This window comes from Anomaloglossus baeobatrachus, chromosome 6 (assembly GCF_048569485.1).
Source record: "Anomaloglossus baeobatrachus isolate aAnoBae1 chromosome 6, aAnoBae1.hap1, whole genome shotgun sequence".
Taxonomy (NCBI): Eukaryota; Metazoa; Chordata; class Amphibia; order Anura; family Aromobatidae; genus Anomaloglossus; species Anomaloglossus baeobatrachus.
In genome coordinates this window covers 46,139,358-46,158,668 of record NC_134358.1, presented here as the reverse complement: position 1 = coordinate 46,158,668, position 19,311 = coordinate 46,139,358, and positions in this window count along the sequence as shown.

Sequence of the window (19,311 nt, the reverse complement as noted above, 5' to 3'; positions counted from 1 at the left end):
TATTCCAGGACATCCAACAACTTAAAACGTAACATTTATTAACATGATATGTCCAAATAAAAATCTGTACAAAAAATTGTTGTTCACACTGTGGAGATATTACAGTGTCAATGCAAGTGACCTACGCGTTTCAGCCTGCTGCCCTAATCATGGTCTTTATTTTCAGACCATGGCCTCTCCACTTATCTTCCACACCTCTTCTATACCTCCTTTGTGGAAGAAACGTTCCATAAACACTGGAAGATCGCTCTATAAGTGTGATGAAGAGGTAGCAAGTTTAGCTTGACCATGGTGTCTTAGAGGACCTACAGTCCCCTTTAACCAAATGAGAAGGCATCAGTATACTATATAGCACCTGGGAGGTGTGAACCCAAGTTTAGATTTTAATTTGTGGCCCAGGAGCTTCCAGAAGCTACCATCATTTGTGATCAGAAGCAACCATCATTAGTGATCAGAAGCAACCACCATTAGTGATCAGAAGCCACCATCGTTAGTGATCAGACTAATGTGGGGACTACTGTGTGGCCATTATAGTGTGGTGACTACTGTGTGACCATCATAGTGTAGGGACTGCTGTATGACCATCATAGTGTGAGGACTAATGTATGGCCATCATAGTGTGAGGAATACTGTATGACCATCATAGTGTGGGGACTACTATATGACCATCATAGTATGAGGACTACTGTATGACCAGCATAGTGTGAGGACTACTATATGACCATCATAGTATGAGGACTACAGTATGACCATCATAGTGTGGGGACTACTATATGACCATCATAGTATGAGGACTACTGTATGACCATCATAGTGTGAGGACTACTGTATGACCATCATAGTGTGAGGACTACTGTATGACCATCATAGTTTGAGGACTATTGTGTGGCCATTATGGTGTGGGGACTACTGTGTGGCCATCATAGTGTGAGGAATACTGTGTGGCCATCATAGTGTGAGGAATACTGTGTGGCCATCATAGTGTGAGGAATACTGTGTGGCCATCATAGTGTGAGGACTACTGTGTGGCCATTATGGTGTGGGGACTACTGTATGACCATCATAGTGTGGGGACTATTGTGTGACCATTATGGTGTGGGGATTACTGTGTGGCCATCATAGTGTGATGAATACTGTGTGGCCATTATAGTGTGGGGACTACTGTGTGGCCATCATAGTGTGAGGAATACTGTATGACCATCATAGTGTGGGGACTACTGTATGGCCATCATAGTGTGAGGACTACTGTGTGACCATCATAGTGGGAAGACTACTGTATGACCATCATAGTGTTGGGACTATTGTGTGGCCATTATGGTGTGGGGATTACTGTGTGGCCATCATAGTGTGAGGAATACGGTGTGGGGACTACTGTGTGGCCATCATAGTGTGAGGAATACTGTGTGGCCATCATAGTGTGAGGACTACTGTATGACCATCATAGTGTGGGGACTACTGTATGGCCATCATAGTGTGAGGACTACTGTGTGGCCATCATAGTGTGAGGACTATTGCGTGGCCATTATTGTGTGGGGACTACTGTATGACCATCATAGTGTGGGGACTACTGTTTGACCATCATAGTGTGGGGACTATTGTGTGGCCATTATGGTGTGAGGACTACTGTGTGACCATCATAGTGTGAGGAATACTGTGTGGCCATCATAGTGTGAGGACTACTGTGTGGCCATCATAGTGTGAGGACTATTGCGTGGCCATTATTGTGTGGGGACTACTGTATGACCATCATAGTGTGGGGACTACTGTTTGACCATCATAGTGTGGGGACTATTGTGTGGCCATTATGGTGTGAGGACTACTGTGTGACCATCATAGTGTGAGGAATACTGTGTGGCCATCATAGTGTGAGGACTACTGTGTGGCCATCATAGTATGGGGACTACTGTGTGGCCATCATAGTGGGGGGACTACTGTGTGGCCATCATAGTGTGAGGACTACTGTGTGGCCATCATAGTATGGGGACTACTGTGTGGCCATCATAGTGTGGGGACTACTGTATGACCATCATAGTGTGGGGACTATTGTGTGGCCATTATGGTGTGAGGACTACTGTGTGGCCATCATAGTGTGAGGAATACTGTGTGGCCATCATAGTGTGGGGACTATTGTGTGGCCATTATGGTGTGAGGACTACTGTGTGGCCATCATAGTGTGGGGACTACTGTGTGGCCATCATAGTGGGGGGACTACTGTGTGGCCATCATAGTGTGGGGACTACTGTGTGACCATCATAGTGGGAAGACTACTGTATGACCATCATAGTGTTGGGACTATTGTGTGGCCATTATGGTGTGGGGATTACTGTGTGGCCATCATAGTGTGAGGAATACGGTGTGGGGACTACTGTGTGGCCATCATAGTGTGAGGAATACTGTGTGGCCATCATAGTGTGAGGACTACTGTATGACCATCATAGTGTGGGGACTACTGTATGGCCATCATAGTGTGAGGACTACTGTGTGGCCATCATTGTGTGAGGACTATTGCGTGGCCATTATTGTGTGGGGACTACTGTATGACCATCATAGTGTGGGGACTACTGTTTGACCATCATAGTGTGGGGACTATTGTGTGGCCATTATGGTGTGAGGACTACTGTGTGACCATCATAGTGTGAGGAATACTGTGTGGCCATCATAGTGTGAGGACTACTGTGTGGCCATCATAGTGTGAGGACTATTGCGTGGCCATTATTGTGTGGGGACTACTGTATGACCATCATAGTGTGGGGACTACTGTTTGACCATCATAGTGTGGGGACTATTGTGTGGCCATTATGGTGTGAGGACTACTGTGTGACCATCATAGTGTGAGGAATACTGTGTGGCCATCATAGTGTGAGGACTACTGTGTGGCCATCATAGTATGGGGACTACTGTGTGGCCATCATAGTGTGGGGACTACTGTATGACCATCATAGTGTGGGGACTATTGTGTGGCCATTATGGTGTGAGGACTACTGTGTGGCCATCATAGTGTGAGGAATACTGTGTGGCCATCATAGTGTGGGGACTATTGTGTGGCCATTATGGTGTGAGGACTACTGTGTGGCCATCATAGTGTGGGGACTACTGTGTGGCCATCATAGTGGGGGGACTACTGTGTGGCCATCATAGTGTGGGGACTACTGTATGACCATCATAGTGTGGGGACTATTGTGTGGCCATTATGGTGTGAGGACTACTGTGTGGCCATCATAGTGTGAGGAATACTGTATGACCATCATAGTGTGGGGACTATTGTGTGGCCATTATGGTGTGAGGACTACTGTGTGGCCATCATAGTGTGGGGACTACTGTGTGGCCATCATAGTGTGGGGACTACTGTGTGGCCATCATAGTGTGAGGACTACTGTGTGGCCATCATAGTGTGGGGACTACTGTGTGGCCATCATAGTGTGAGGACTACTGTGTGGCCATCATAGTGTGGGGACTACTGTGTGGCCATCATAGTGTGGGGACTACTGTGTGGGGACCTACTGTGTGGCCATCATAGTGTGGGGACTACTGTGTGGGGACCTACTGTGTTGCCATCATAGTGTGGGGACTACTGTGTGGCCATCATAATGTGGGAACTACTGTGTGGCCATCATAGTGTGGGGACTACTGTGTGGCCATCATGGTGTGGGGACTACTGTGTGGCCATCATAATGTGGGAACTACTGTGTGGCCATCATGGTGTGGGGACTACTGTGTGGCCATCATAATGTGGGAACTACTGTGTGGCCATCATAGTGTGGGGACTACTGTGTGGCCATCATAATGCGGGGACTACTGTGTGGCCATCATAATGTTGGGACTATTATGTGGCCATCATGGTGTTTGGAACACTGTTGCCACCTACCTGTCTGTTGTCCCCATCCCCGGCTCAGCGCAGTTATGGACCTCTGCTTCACATCAACAGAGCAGCTCTTCTTCTTCCGGCTGCTCTGTAGACGGGCTGGGACAGCCGATGTCGTGCTGATGGTTAGTCGGCTCTCCGCAGTTATGCAGCAGGGAGCCAGCTGTCAATCATCATGATGTTGTCTGCTCTGCCCCATCTACAGAGCGGAGCAGAGCAATCTCCTTCAGGCCGGACATTGAGGCACTTAGAAGCTATGTGTCTGTTTGTCTTTTGCCCCATAGTAAAAATAAATGTAATACTGCTGGACAGCCCCTTAAAGGCCTAATTAATCACTAAACGGTTAAAAAAAAGATATTTGTCATAAGGAATACAAAAGCAAAAATCTAATGAATGCAGTGTATAAAGTCAGAAGTAATGGCAATAACAAGAACACCTGTCTGCGAGTCACATGGACCCTTATGAGACTGTAAAACAGTGTCGAGAACACGCAATATGTAGCGTAGCGGCACTAGAGAGCAGATCTGGCGGTGTAGAGCACGACCTGGCAGCATTTACATCTACTTCTCCAGTGTTTTGGCAGGAAGCAATAACCTTTCTTGCCCTTTTGTACAAAACTAAGAAAAACTTTACTTAAACTTTTTTTTTGATTGACTGGACCCAAATGAAAATAAAAAGTAAAATCAGGGCGGACACCGGGTGCGATCATTCTGGTCAGGGGCCCAGAGGGAGAGGGGGCCCAGAGGGAGAGGGGGCCCAGAGGGAGCAGGGGCCCAGAGGGAGAGGAGGCCCAGAGGTAGGGGGCCCAGAGAGAGCGGGGGCCCAGAGGGAGAGGGGGCCCAGAGGTAGGGGGGCCCAGAGGTAGGGGGGCCCAGAGGTAGGGGGCCCAGAGAGCGCGGGGGCCCAGAGGGAGAGGGGGCCCAGAGGTAGGGGGGCCCAGAGGTAGGGGGGCCCAGAGGGAGACGGGGCCCAGAGGGAGCGGGGGCCCAGAGGGAGCAGGGGCCCAGAGGGAGCGGGGGCCCAGAGGGAGCAGGGGCCCAGAGGGAGAGGGGGCCCAGAGGTAGGGGGGCTCAGAGGTAGGGGGGCACAGAGGGAGAGGGGGCCCAGAGAGAGCGGGGGCCCAGAGGGAGAGGGGGCCCCGAGGGAGAGGGGGCCCTGAGGTAGGGGGGCCCAGAGGTAGGGGGGCCCAGAGGGAGAGGGGGCCCAGAGGGAGAGGGGGCCCAGAGGGAGTGGGGGCCCAGAGGGAGAGGGGGCCCAGAGGGAGAGGGGGCCCAGAGGGAGAGAGGGCCCAGAGGGAGTGGGGGCCCAGAGGCAGAGGGGGCCCAGAGGGAGAGGGGGCCCAGTATTGGCCACAGGGATTTTAACAAGCTTCTTGCTTCTATAAACCGATCTCTCAGCATCCAGGACACTATCATAGATTATATGATCACCCGTAGAGCTGTCCCCAGATGGGAAAAAGATGGGAAGAAGTCAAGCAGCCTTCATTACAAGCAACTAACAGCTCCAGTCCTCTAGACCACCAGGGATGTTATTACGAACACTTCCACTGCAATAGCCCACCAGGAAGGTTTTTTGACCAATTAACTGCCATATCCCACCTGACATGTTAGCATTCCCATAATTGCTATATTCTTTGCTGACTCAGAGCCCACAGCGAATGTTAATATTAATCCTCCTACTGGTATGTCTTCCTATGGATGTCATCATTATATTTTTTTGCTACACTAGCCCACTGGGAATTATATTATTAATCCCTCTACTGATAAATAGCACTAAGGAGGAAATCATTTATTTATTCACTGCCCCAGCCCACCAGGAATGCTATTATCAATCCATCTACAGCTAAAGCACTAAGAACGCATTCATTTATTTCTTTGCTGCCCTAGCCCACCAGGAATGTTATTATTAATCATTCTATTGCTATATCCTACTAAGGATAACATCATTAATTTTTTTGCTTCTCCAACCCACCAGGAATACTATTATTAATCCCACAACTGCTAAGGCACTAAGAATATTTTAATTAATGTATTTGCTGTTATATCTCAGCATGAATAGTATTACTAATCCCTCTATGGCTATATAGGTGTAAAGATGCCATCATGAATTTCTTTGCTGCCCTAGCCCACCAGGAATGATAGTATTACCATTATTTCTATATAGAACTATCAATGCCATCATTAGTTTCTTTGCTGCCCTAGCCCAACTGGGCTATTGTGTGCGTATTTTACCTTTTGTGTCCCCCCTATTTCCCCATAGATTGTAAGCTTTCAAGCAGGCCCTCATTCCTACTGTAGCTGCTGAACTATGTGCTATTTTGTTTTCTTTTGTCTGTACAACCCCCCACCTGATTGTAAAGTGCTGTGGAATATGTTGGCGCTATAAAAATATACGTTATTATAATGATAATGTTAGTATTCCCATTATTTCAATATAGCACTACCAATGTCATCATTACTTTCTTTGCTGCCCTAGCCCACCAGGAATGTTAGTATTCCCATTACTGCTATATAAAACTACGGATGCCATCATTAATGTTATCACTGTCCTAGCATACAAAGAATGTTAATATTAATTCTTCTACTGGCAAAGCATTGACAAGGCCTTAATTAATTCTTCGTTCCCCTAGCCCACCAAGAATATGATTGTTACTCCTTTAATGCCATGTCCCCTAGACCACCAGGAATATGATTATTACTCCTTTAATGCTATGTCCCCTAGCCCACCAGGAATATGATTGTTACTCCTTTAATAACCATGTCCCCTAGCCCACCAGGAATATGATTATTACTCCTTTAATGCCATGTCCCCTAGCCCACCAGGAATATTATTATTCTCCTTTAATGCCATGTCCCCTAGCCCACCAGGAATATGATTGTTACTCCTTTAATGCCATGTCCCCTAGCCCACCAGGAATATGATTGTTACGCCTTTAATGCCATGTCCCCTAGCCTACCAGGAATATGATTATTACTCCTTTAATGCTATATCCCCTAGCCCACCAGGAATATGATTGTTACTCCTTTAATGCCATGTCCCCTAGCCCACCAGGAATATGATTATTACTCCTTTAATGCCATGTCCCCTAGCCCATCAGGAATATTATTATTACTCCTTTAATGCCATGTCCCCTAGCCCACCAGGAATATGATTGTTACTCATTTAATGCCATGTCCCCTAGCCCACCAGGAATATGATTGTTGCTCCTTTAATGCCATGTCCCCTAGCCCACCAGGAATATGATTATTGCTCCTTTAATGCCATGTTCCCTAGCCCATCACGAATATGATTATTACTCCTTTAATGCCATGTCCCCTAGCCCACCAGGAATATGATTATTACTCCTTTAATGCTATGTCCCCTAGCCCACCAGGATTATGATTATTACTCCTTTAATGCCATGTCCCCTAGCCCACCAGGAATATGATTATTACTCCTTTAATGCCATGTCCCTTAGCCCACCAGGAATATGATTGTTACTCCTTTAATGCCATGTCTGCTAGCCCACCAGGAATATGATTGTTACTCCTTTAATGCAATGTCCCCTAGCCCACCAGGAATATGATTATTATTCCATTAATGCCATGTCCCCTAGTCCACCAGGAATATGATTATTACTTCTTTATTACCATGTCCCCTAGCCCACCGGGAATATTATTATTACTCCTTTTCTGCCATACCCCCGCGATCTCCATAACTTCAAAACATGAAAAAAGCGGGAAAAAAATCATAAACGCAATAAAAAATGCACATTTTTCTGCTGCGTTTTTCCTGCCAAAACATGCAGTTTTGTGTGCAGAAAATCTGCTACGTGGGCACATACCCTTAGGTGTCTCCATCCGCCCAAGTATACATTGCACATACTGACCTGGCCCCGTTGGTTCACAGAACGCCCGGATGATGCACATTCTCGGCCAGACATGGAGGATTATTCTTCTATATCTCGTGCCCGTGCGTTCTGATTATGACATCAGTCATGTGCTGAATATCAACCAGAAGTGTAATTGTGTTTATTTGACTTCACAGACAGTCTGCACAGGCCAATAAACACGCAGAATCAAAATACAGATGTGGCGCGTTGGACGCCATCATGCACACAAGGTCCAAAAAAAAGCCATGTAAGAAAACAGCGCTGATGGGGGAAGGAGCTAAATATTTACATGTCAGCGTCTCCTGACAGCCAAACAAACTATTATTGTACAGTACGCCTGCAGTGATAAGTAAAATATGGCGGTTTTATTAAAGCTTGAGCCCCATAAGGGCCCCGCCAGTATGAATGCATTAGTACAACTGACGTGGTCACTGAGGTTGTCAACCATTTTTCATAAACTTTCTGAATGTATATAATTTTCATCTACACAGTGGGACCCCAATCAGTCACCTGAATAGGGGGATCCTGAACACCTGGCATGAATGAAGCAGGGGTTAAAGTGGTTGTCCACCACATCAGTGGGCCAAATTCAGCATCTTCCAACTCCTGGGATCTTTGACATTTCTTGAGCTGATGAAGCTATAAAACACACTATAGAATGGCATATTATGCATCTTGACACGATAAAGTTGCGGCTTAGTCAGTACAACAGATGAAGATAGTCCATAGAGGACCGCAGCGGTAACCGAACCGAAGAAGATGGCAAGACCTAAGGAGGGGACCAGACCGAAGAAGATGATTAGATCGAAAAAGGTTATCAGACCGAAGAAGGTGACCAGATCAGAGAAGGTGACTAGATCAAAGAAGATGACCAGACCGAAGAAGGTGACCAGACTGAAGAAGATGACCAGACCAAAGATGACCAGATCAAAGAAGGTGCCCATGTCAAAGAAGATAACCAAACCTAAGAAGATGACCAGACTGAAGAAGATGACCAGACTGAAGAAGATGACCAGACTGAACAAGGTGACCAGACCAAAGATGATGACCAGACAGAATTAGGTGATTAGACTAAAAAAGGAGACCAGTCCAAAGAAGGTGATCAGACTGAAGAAAGTGACCAGACCAAAGATGACCAGACTGAAAAAGAAGACCATACCAAAGAAGCTCACCAGACCAAAGAAGATGACCAGACCGAAAAAAAGTGACAAGACCGAAGAAGATGACTAGATCGAAGAAGATGACCAGACTGAAGAAGGTGACCAAATAAAAGAAGGTGACCAGACCAAAAAAGATCACCAGACCAAAGAAGATGACCAGATCAAAGAAGATAACCAGACTGAAGAAGGTGACCAGACCGAAGAAAATGACAAGAATGAAGAAGGTGACCAGACCGAAGAAGATAACAAGACTGAAGAAGGTGACAAGACTGAAGAAGATGACAAGACTGAAGAAGGTGACCAGACCGAAGAAAATGACAAGAATGAAGAAGGTGACCAGACCGAAGAAGATAACAAGACTGAAGAAGGTGACAAGACTGAAGAAGATGACAAGACTGAAGAAGGTGACCAGACCGAAGAAGATGACAAAACTGAAGAAGGCGACCAGACTGAAGAAGATGACCAGGCCAAAAAAGGTGACCAGACTGAAGAAGGTGACCAGACCAAAGAAGATGACCAGACTAAAGAAGGTGACCAGAGCAGGGCTGCATGCAAGGACAGGTGAGTGTTGGGTGAATTTTTTTTTATTTTTTTTTTTAAATCGTTTTACATATTTTTATTACACTTCCTGGTCTGGAGAGAGCTATGAACATAATTATAGACATTCAGTTTGCATTGAAGAAATTTGATATAATTTTAGTGTTAGGACTGCCCCAGGAGATTTGCCGTGACGTTGGCGGGGTGGCTCGAAAAATTGCAATTTTTTGCCAAAAATCTCATTTTTTCAATAGTACAGCTTGGAATGTTGGTACTGTGCACACCTTGCAATACATAATATTTTTGAGTGGAGGTTGTTTTTATGCTATTTTTTTCTTGTTATATAGGGTTGGTTCTCATCTTGCAGTGCACCTCATGTTTATTTTTCCATCTGTCCTGATTTTTGGCGTTTGGTGGCTGTTCACACTTGCCATCCAACCCCGTCCACTGGCTATTTATTCTAAGCAGCATGTGCTCGGGCCTGTCCCGCCCACAACCATGAATCAGTCATGGAGACGGTGACTGAAAAGCACAAGGTACGTGCTGTGCAGTCCTAATTTTGCATATGTGAGGCCACATGGCACACTTTAAATAAAAATATTTTAGTGTTAGGACTGCCCCAGGAGATTTGCCGTGACGTTGGCGGGGTGGCTCGAAAAATTGCAATTTTTTGCCAAAAATCTCATTTTTTCAATAGTACAGCTTGGAATGTTGGTACTGTGCACACTTTGCAATACATAATATTTTTGAGTGGAGGTTGTTTTTATGCTATTTTTTTCTTGTTATATAGGGTCCCAGTTGGTTCTCATCTTGCAGTGCACCTCATGTTTATTTTTCCATCTGTCCTGATTTTTGGCGGTTGGTGGCTGTTCACACTTGCCATCCAACCCCGTCCACTGGCTATTTATTCTAAGCAGCATGTGCTCGGGCCTGTCCCGCCCACAACCATGAATCAGTCATGGAGACGGTGACTGAAAAGCACAAGGTACGTGCTGTGCAGTCCTAATTTTGCATATGTGAGGCCACATGGCACACTTTAAATAAAAATATTTTAGTGTTAGGACTGCCCCAGGAGATTTGCCGTGACGTTGGCGGGGTGGCTCGAAAAATTGCAATTTTTTGCCAAAAATCTCATTTTTTCAATAGTACAGCTTGGAATGTTGGTACTGTGCACACTTTGCAATACATAATATTTTTGAGTGGAGGTTGTTTTTATGCTATTTTTTTCTTGTTATATAGGGTCCCAGTTGGTTCTCATCTTGCAGTGCACCTCATGTTTATTTTTCCATCTGTCCTGATTTTTGGCGGTTGGTGGCTGTTCACACTTGCCATCCAACCCCGTCCACTGGCTATTTATTCTAAGCAGCATGTGCTCGGGCCTGTCCCGCCCACAACCATGAATCAGTCATGGAGACGGTGACTGAAAAGCACAAGGTACGTGCTGTGCAGTCCTAATTTTGCATATGTGAGGCCACATGGCACACTTTAAATAAAAATATTTTAGTGTTAGGACTGCCCCAGGAGATTTGCCGTGACGTTGGCGGGGTGGCTCGAAAAATTGCAATTTTTTGCCAAAAATCTCATTTTTTCAATAGTACAGCTTGGAATGTTGGTACTGTGCACACTTTGCAATACATAATATTTTTGAGTGGAGGTTGCAAAAAAGGTGACCAGACTGAAGAAGGTGACCAGACCAAAGAAGATGACCAGACTAAAGAAGGTGACCAGAGCAGGGCTGCATGCAAGGACAGGTGAGTGTTGGGTGAATTTTTTTTTATTTTTTTTTTTTAAATCGTTTTACATATTTTTATTACACTTCCTGGTCTGGAGAGAGCTATGAACATAATTATAGACATTCAGTTTGCATTGAAGAAATTTGATGCAAATCAAATTTCTTGTAAAGTTAAAGCGAACTGCCGACTTCTAATTGATCTCAGATTCGCCCATCTTCACTATGTAGTTTACTGTAACCCAAACACTTTGAATGAGTAAATTATATTTTTCTTTTGGACCAAATCTGACACAACAGCAACAATAAACTCTTACATGTACTTAAGTCATTAGCAACGTTTCCCTGCTCTGCTCTCACCTACACACGGAGGTCTAGATCAACGTGACACAAACTATTTCATTTGGAAGGTATTGACAAAGAAAGTAATAAATCCTTCTGTTCTGGAATGGATCGCAGTGCCGAGGTGATGAATTGCTGAGAACTCTTGAAAGTATCTGAGCTGTTTGTTGACTCATCAACAAAGAACTCATGTAAAAAGCGTCTTTATGTCTTCGGTGTATTGAGATATGTTGTGGTTTGGGTGATATTTTAACTACCATTATCCTTATTAAATACACTTCTCCATTTTAAATAGTGAGACTTTATATGTGCATAATTCATCATTTTGTTATGTAGAGCAGCAGTTGTTTGTACTTCAGAGCTGCTGTTCCTACGGTAATTAAAAGCAATAGAATGCCACCATGCTTATCTATATTGGATCCTATAGGATAATCTCTATGGTCACTTTAGATAAAAGAAATCCACTTTAAGAAGTTGTATATACATCTAAGATAACCTGTTTGCAATATCCAAATCAATAAGAAACACATAATAACATGTAATCGATATGTTATGTAAAGCGTTTGGTGGAAAGGTGCTGAAGACAATATATGTAGGTGTCTATTGATGTCCATTTTAGTAGTGGTAGGAAAAAGGAAGATTCTTTTAAGGTTGATGTTAACCCATTACCACACTTTTGTGTCCTCCTGAAAAAGCCAGATACTGACGAAACGAAGACCAGGCAGCACTAAATGACTCCATTTGCCTCAATATAGTGAATTTCTCCATCTGGGGTTCTATCTGAATTCTGATTGTCGGGGCTTTATGGAAAACCCCAATAGAGTCACTAATTTGTGGTCCAAATGTCATGTGAACATAGCCTTGGAACACTTCTTAAAAAAAAATTAGTGCAGTGAATATTTTTATTATCTGTTGTAAACTATATTAGATATCAGTTAATGTTTATTGATATGCCTGTAAAAGGGGGACCTACACACTACATATGAATTCAGTTATCGTCCGTAATAGTTGTTCCCTGCTGGGAGCAAAAAGGTACCCGTTATCTGGTGGGAAGGCAATGGTGTGTATGGAAAGGTCGATTTTATTTACTCATACTAGATAGAGAATATACCTAAAGAAGGGAAAGTGCAAAAACCCTGCCGGTAACTTGACGAGTCTGTCCCACTATTAAAGAGGTTAGCCACTACTTTTACATTGATGGCCTATCCTTACGATAGGTCATAAAAGTCTGATTGGCCTCAGCTGATCAGTTGCTCTCGGTGCCGTGGCGGCAGCAGGCAGCCGGAAATGCTCATTGTGTGGCCTGGTGGGCACACAATGATGTAACCATGCCACTGTGATGATATCATCAATACAATATGCTCGGATGTAAACATGTTGGCCACTACTTTTGCATTGATGTCCAATCCTTTCATCAAAGTCTGATCAGCCGGGGCTTGAAGCCCAGCAGAACCCCCATCGATCAGCTGCTCTCTGAGCCGGTGGTGGCAACGAGCATCCGAAAATGCTCAGTTCCAGAGCTTTCCCGTCTTCTGATAATGGCCGCAGCCGGGTACTGCACATTTATCTCCTATTCAAATCAATAGGAGGCAGATTTGCAGTACCAGAAGACAGGACATCTCTGGAACTGAGCATTTACGGTTGCTTGTTGCCACCACCGGCACCAAAAGCAGCTGATCGGTGGGGGTGGTACGCTTCGGACCCCAGCTGATCAGACATTGATGAAAGGATTGGATATCCATGCAAAAGTAGTGGCCAACATCTTTACATCTGAGTATATTGTATTGATGATATCATCACAGTGGCATGATGACATCATTGTGTGCCCACCAAGCCGCATAGTTCCACTAGTATCGAGCAATGGATGGCAACGGCAACTACAAGTTGACTCTATAAATTAGATTTAGGGTAATTTCATATTTTTCCACAAGATTTTCCTAAAATGATTATACTGAGCTGTGGTTTATACTCAACATAATATTTTATAGCGTCAACCTCAAAATTAAACTTTTTTTCCACCTCTCAGTTTTAGAAATGTAGTTCATAAATGTCCAATCACAAAGCTGGCCAAACTTTACAACACTCCGGCCAAAGTGAAGAACTTAAAAAGAAGTTCTCGCTATAAAACCTGTGATTTATAACACGATTTTTATTGTAATTTTGCTCTTTATGAGGTGCAGGCTTTCTCACGTATATCAATTTTACAGTAAATGGGACAGTGAGCCCTCCACCCATAAAAGTGCGGTGAGTTGTCTACTTTGTCTATACAGTTTGACATCCAGAAATGCAAATAGACCCAAGCCGCGAAACTGGACTTTATCATTCCTGTGATTTGTCTGCTGTTATTTTGATGTTTCTTGAGTCTTGCTAGTGATGTAATCCTTTCCTGGAATAAATCCAGAATACAGCACATCGGTGTGTTCATCTTACATCTTCTGCCATTGTTTATCATGACTGCACTGGAGATCCCCATAAGTATCTCATGTCATCAATCTACAGGTCTAGTATAGATACGGTCATAACAAGGGAGGAAAAAAGATGTCTAAATACGGTGCATAGAGGTATATAAAGTCGATAAGAATGTCATATTTATATGTTATACTAGCTGTACTACCCGCCTTCGCCCGGGTTAATAACTGTTGTTAACAAAATAGAATGTATTAATATTTCCGGGATAGAAGGTATAAATAGAATGTATTAACATTCCCAGGATAGAATGTATAAATAGAATGTATTAACGCCTGGGATAGTAACTGTCTCTCTGTTTCTCTCCCATTCTCTGTCTCCCCCTCTGTATATATCTCTCTGTCTCTCTCTCTCTATCTCTTAGTCTGTCTGTCTCTTTCCCTGTCTGTCTCTGACTGTCTCTGTCTCTTTCTCCATCTGTCTCAATCTCTTTCCCTGTCTATCTTTCTCTGTCTATCTATCTCTGTCACTTTCCCTGTCTGTCTCTTTCCCTCTCTTTCCCTGTGTGTCTCTTTCCCTCTGTCTCTTTCCCTGTGTCTGTCTCTTTGTCTGTCTCTTTACCTGTCTTTGTCTGTCTCTTACCCTGTCTGTCTCTTTCCCTCTCTTTCCCTGTCTGTCTGTTTCCCTGTGTCTGTCTTTGTCTGTGTCTGTCTCTTAACCTGTCTCTCTCTTTCCCTCTCTTTCCCTGTCTGTCTCTTTCCCTGTCAGTCTGTCTCTTTTGTCTGTGTCTGTCTGTTTGTGTCTGTCTCTTACCCTGTCTATGTCTGTTTCTTACCCTGTCTGTGTCTGCCTCTTACCCTGTCTGTGTCTGCCTCTTTCCCTGTCTGTGTCTGTCTCTTTCCCTGGCTGCATTGTGACACGCCAACATTCCATTTAAGGGTGTGGCTGCGCATTCTTCTGGCTGCACTGTGGCTCCCAGCTCCATTCGCTTTAATGGAGGCAGTTTTTTTGGTGAATAACTGTAAAGCGTGGGGTTACAATTTCCACTCAAAACAGCCTATGACGATCTCGGGGTCCAGACGTGTGAGTGTGCAAAATTTTGTGGCTGTAGCTGCGACAGTGCAAATGACAATCCCGGACATACATACACACATATACACACATATACACACACACACACACACATACACACATTCAGCTTTATATATTAGATTACTTAGCCTTTTTAAGACTGTTTGTGTTGGAACATTTGATAAAACACCTAGATTTTATATTACAGCTAAAAGAATTAGTTAGTGTAAGTCTGATTTTGTTTTAATCGGCATTGAAAGTATTCACTGGTTTATTAAAAGCATCTTGAAACACCTTCTGTTAGCTGTAGGTCAGAATGAGAATCACACACCGTAGACGATAAAGCAGCAGAACTGAACATACCAGACAATTCAGTGGTCTGCAAGGACCAGGACGGCAGATTGCCAGATGAGCAAGCATAAGCAAAGCTGTAAGCAGTAGATATAGCTGAAGGGCAGTTACATTCATGAAAAATAGAGAAGTAAATGCAATCATGTATCTTGTAGCAGGGATACAGTTAACCAAAGAAATAGCAGAGTTATATACGTAATCAGGTATATTGTAGCAGGGACACAGTTAACCACAGGAATAGCAGAGATCAGAGATATATGTGCAGTCAGGTATTTTAAAGTAGGGACACAGTTAAACATAGGAATATCAGCGATATATATGCAATCGGGTATTTTGTAGCAGGGATACCTTTAACCAAAGGAATAGCAAAGATATATATGCAATCAGGTATCTTGTACCAGGGACACAGTTAACCACAGGAATGGAATAGCAGTGATATATGCAATCAGGTATCTTGTAGCAGGGATACAGTTAACCAAAGGAATAGCAGAGATATGTATGCAATCAGGTATCTTGTAGCAGGGACACAGTTAAGCAAAAGAAGAAGGCTATGTGCGCACGCTGCATTTTTTTTGACGCTGCGTTTTTGTGCGTTTTTGGCCGCTAAAAACGCACAAAAACGCACCTGCGTCGAAAAAACGCATCAAAAACGCATCCGTTTTTACCGTGATTTGGTGCGGTTTTGGCTGCGTTTTTGATCTCTGCATTTTGCTGCATTTTTCCAATGCATTGCATGGGCGGAAAACGCAGAAAAATGCAGGAAAGAATTGACATGTCCATTTTTTTTTTCAAGCTCAAATACGCAGCTTAAAAAAACAGTTGTGTGCGGACAGCAAAAATGAAAACTCATAGACTTTGCTGGGGAAGCAAAGTCATGCAGTTTTGAGGCCAAAAACGCACCCAAAAAACGCGCAAAAATGCCGCGAAAAACGCACTGTGCGCACATAGCCTAAGGCTGCTTTCACACATCAGTTTTTTGGCATCAGGCACGATCCGGCAAAAAAACTGATGCGACGGATCCGGCAAAAAAACGGATCAGTTGCATCAGTTTTTTCCTTCAGTTCCTTCAGTTTTTTGACAGATTCGGTGTGATACTAAGCATGCTCAGTTCAAAAAAATGGATCCGACCACCAGATTTGTTTTGTTGCCGGATCCGGTGTCTATAGGCTTCCATTATAAAACACGCCGTAAGGAGCCGGATCCGGCGCGATCCGTTTTTGTTGCCAGACACAAAAACGTTAACTTTAATGTTTCATCCGGCCGCTGGACAAATAAATTTTGCCGGATCCGGCAAAAAATGAATGAAACGCAAGGCCAACCGGCACAATCCGGCGTTAATGAAAGTCTATGGGGGAAAAAACGGATCCGGCGGCAACAGAAGCCGGATCCGTTTTTTCATGTTTTTGACGGATTGTGCCTGATGGCAAAAAACTGATGTGTGAAAGCAGCCTAACACAGATACAGTATATACGCAATTAGGTATATTGTAGCAGGGATAGAGTTAACTTCAGGAATAGAAGAGATATATATGCACTCATGTATTTTGTAGCAGGGACACAGTTAACCACAGGAACAGCAGCGATATACAGTTAGGTCCAGAAATATTTGGACAGTGACACAATTTTCGCGAGTTGGGCTCTGCATGCCACCACATTGGATTTGAAATGAAACCTCTACAACAGAATTCAAGTGCAGATTGTAACGTTTAATTTGAAGGTTTGAACAAAAATATCTGATAGAAATTGTAGGAATTGTACACATTTCTTTACAAACTCTCCACATTTTAGGAGGTCAAAAGTAATTGGACAAATAAACCAAACCCAAACAAAATATTTGTATTTTCAATATTTTGTTGCGAATCCTTTGGAGGCAATCACTGCCTTAAGTCTGGAACCCATGGACATCACCAAACGCTGGGTTTCCTCCTTCTTAATGCTTTGCCAGGCCTTTACAGCCGCAGCCTTCAGGTCTTGGTTGTTGGTGGGTCTTTCCGTCTTAAGTCTAGATTTGAGCAAGTGAAATGCATGCTCAGTTGGGTTAAGATCTGGTGATTGACTTGGCAATTGCAGAATGTTCCACTTTTTTGCACTCATAAACTCCTGAGTAGCTTTGGCTGTATGCTTGGGGTCATTGTCCATCTGTACTATGAAGCGCCGTCCGATCAACTTTGCGGCATTTGGCTGAATCTGGGCTAAAAGTATATCCCGATACACTTCAGAATTCATCCGGCTACTCTTGTCTGCTGTTATGTCATCAATAAACACAAGTGACCCAGTGCCATTGAAAGCCATGCATGCCCATGCCATCACGTTGCCTCCACCATGTTTTACAGAGGATGTGGTGTGCCTTGGATCATGTGCCATTCCCTTTCTTCTCCAAACTTTTTTCTTCCCATCATTCTGGTACAGGTTGATCTTTGTCTCATCTGTCCATAGAATACTTTTCCAGAACTGAGCTGGCTTCATGAGGTGTTTTTCAGCAAATTTAACTCTGGCCTGTCTATTTTTGGAATTGATGAATGGTTTGCATCTAGATGTGAACCCTTTGTATTTACTTTCATGGAGTCTTCTCTTTACTGTTGACTTAGAGACAGATACACCTACTTCACTGAGAGTGTTCTGGACTTCAGTTGATGTTGTGAACGGGTTCTTCTTCACCAAAGAAAGTATGCGGCGACCATCCACCACTGTTGTCATACGTGGACGCCCAGGCCTTTTTGAGTTCCCAAGCTTACCAGTCAATTCCTTTTTTCTCAGAATGTACCCGACTGTTGATTTTGCTACTCCAAGCATGTCTGCTATCTCTCTGATGGATTTTTTCTTATTTTTCAGCCTCAGGATGTTCTGCTTCACCTAAATTGAGAGTTCCTTAGACCGCATGTTGTGTGGTCACAGCAACAGCTTCCAAATGCAAAACCACACACCTGTAATCAACCCCAGACCTTTTAACTACTTCATTGATTACAGGTTAACGAGGGAGACGCCTTCAGAGTTAATTGCAGCCCTTAGAGTCCCTTGTCCAATTACTTTTGGTCCCTTGAAAAAGAGGAGGCTATGCATTACAGAGCTATGATTCCTAAACCCTTTCTCCGATTTGGATGTGAAAACTCTCATATTGCAGCTGGGAGTGTGCACTTTCAGCCCATATTATATATATAATTGTATTTCTGAACATGTTTTTGTAAACAGCTAAAATAACAAAACTTGTGTCACTGTCCAAATATTTCTGGACCTAACTGTATATGCAGTCAAGTATCTTGTAGCAGGGACACAGTTAACCACAGGAATTGCAGAGATATATGCAATCAGGTATTGTAGCAGGGATACAGTTAAGCAAAGGAATAACAGAGATACACTACAGTTCAAAAGTTTAGGATCACTTAGATATATCCTTATTTTTTAAAGAAAAGCACATTTTTTTCAATGAAGCTAACATTAAATTAAACAGAAATACATTCTATACATTGTTAATGTGGTTAATGACTATTCTAGCTGCAAACGTCTGGTTTTTAATGCAATATCAACATAGGTGTATAGAGGCCCATTTCCAACAACCACCACTCCAGTGTTCTCATGGTGCATTGTGTTTGCTAATGTTGTTAGAAGACTAATGGATGTTTAGAAATCCCTTGAAAACCCTTGTGCAAGTATGTTAGCACAGCTGAAAACAGTTTTGTTGATTAGAGAAGCTATAAAACTGACCTTCCTTTTAGCTAGTTGACAATCTGGAGCACTACATTTGTTGGTTTCATTAAACTCTCAAAATGGCCAGAAAAAGAGAAATTTCATGTGAAACTCGACAGTCTATTCTTGTTCTTACAAATAAAGGATATTCCATGCGAGAAAATGCCAAGAAACTGAAGATTTCCTACAATGGTGTGTACTACTCCATTCAGAGGAGAGCACAAACAGGCTCTAACCAGAGTAGAAAGAGAAGTGGGAGGCCACGCTGCACAACTGAGCAACAAAACAAGTATATTAGA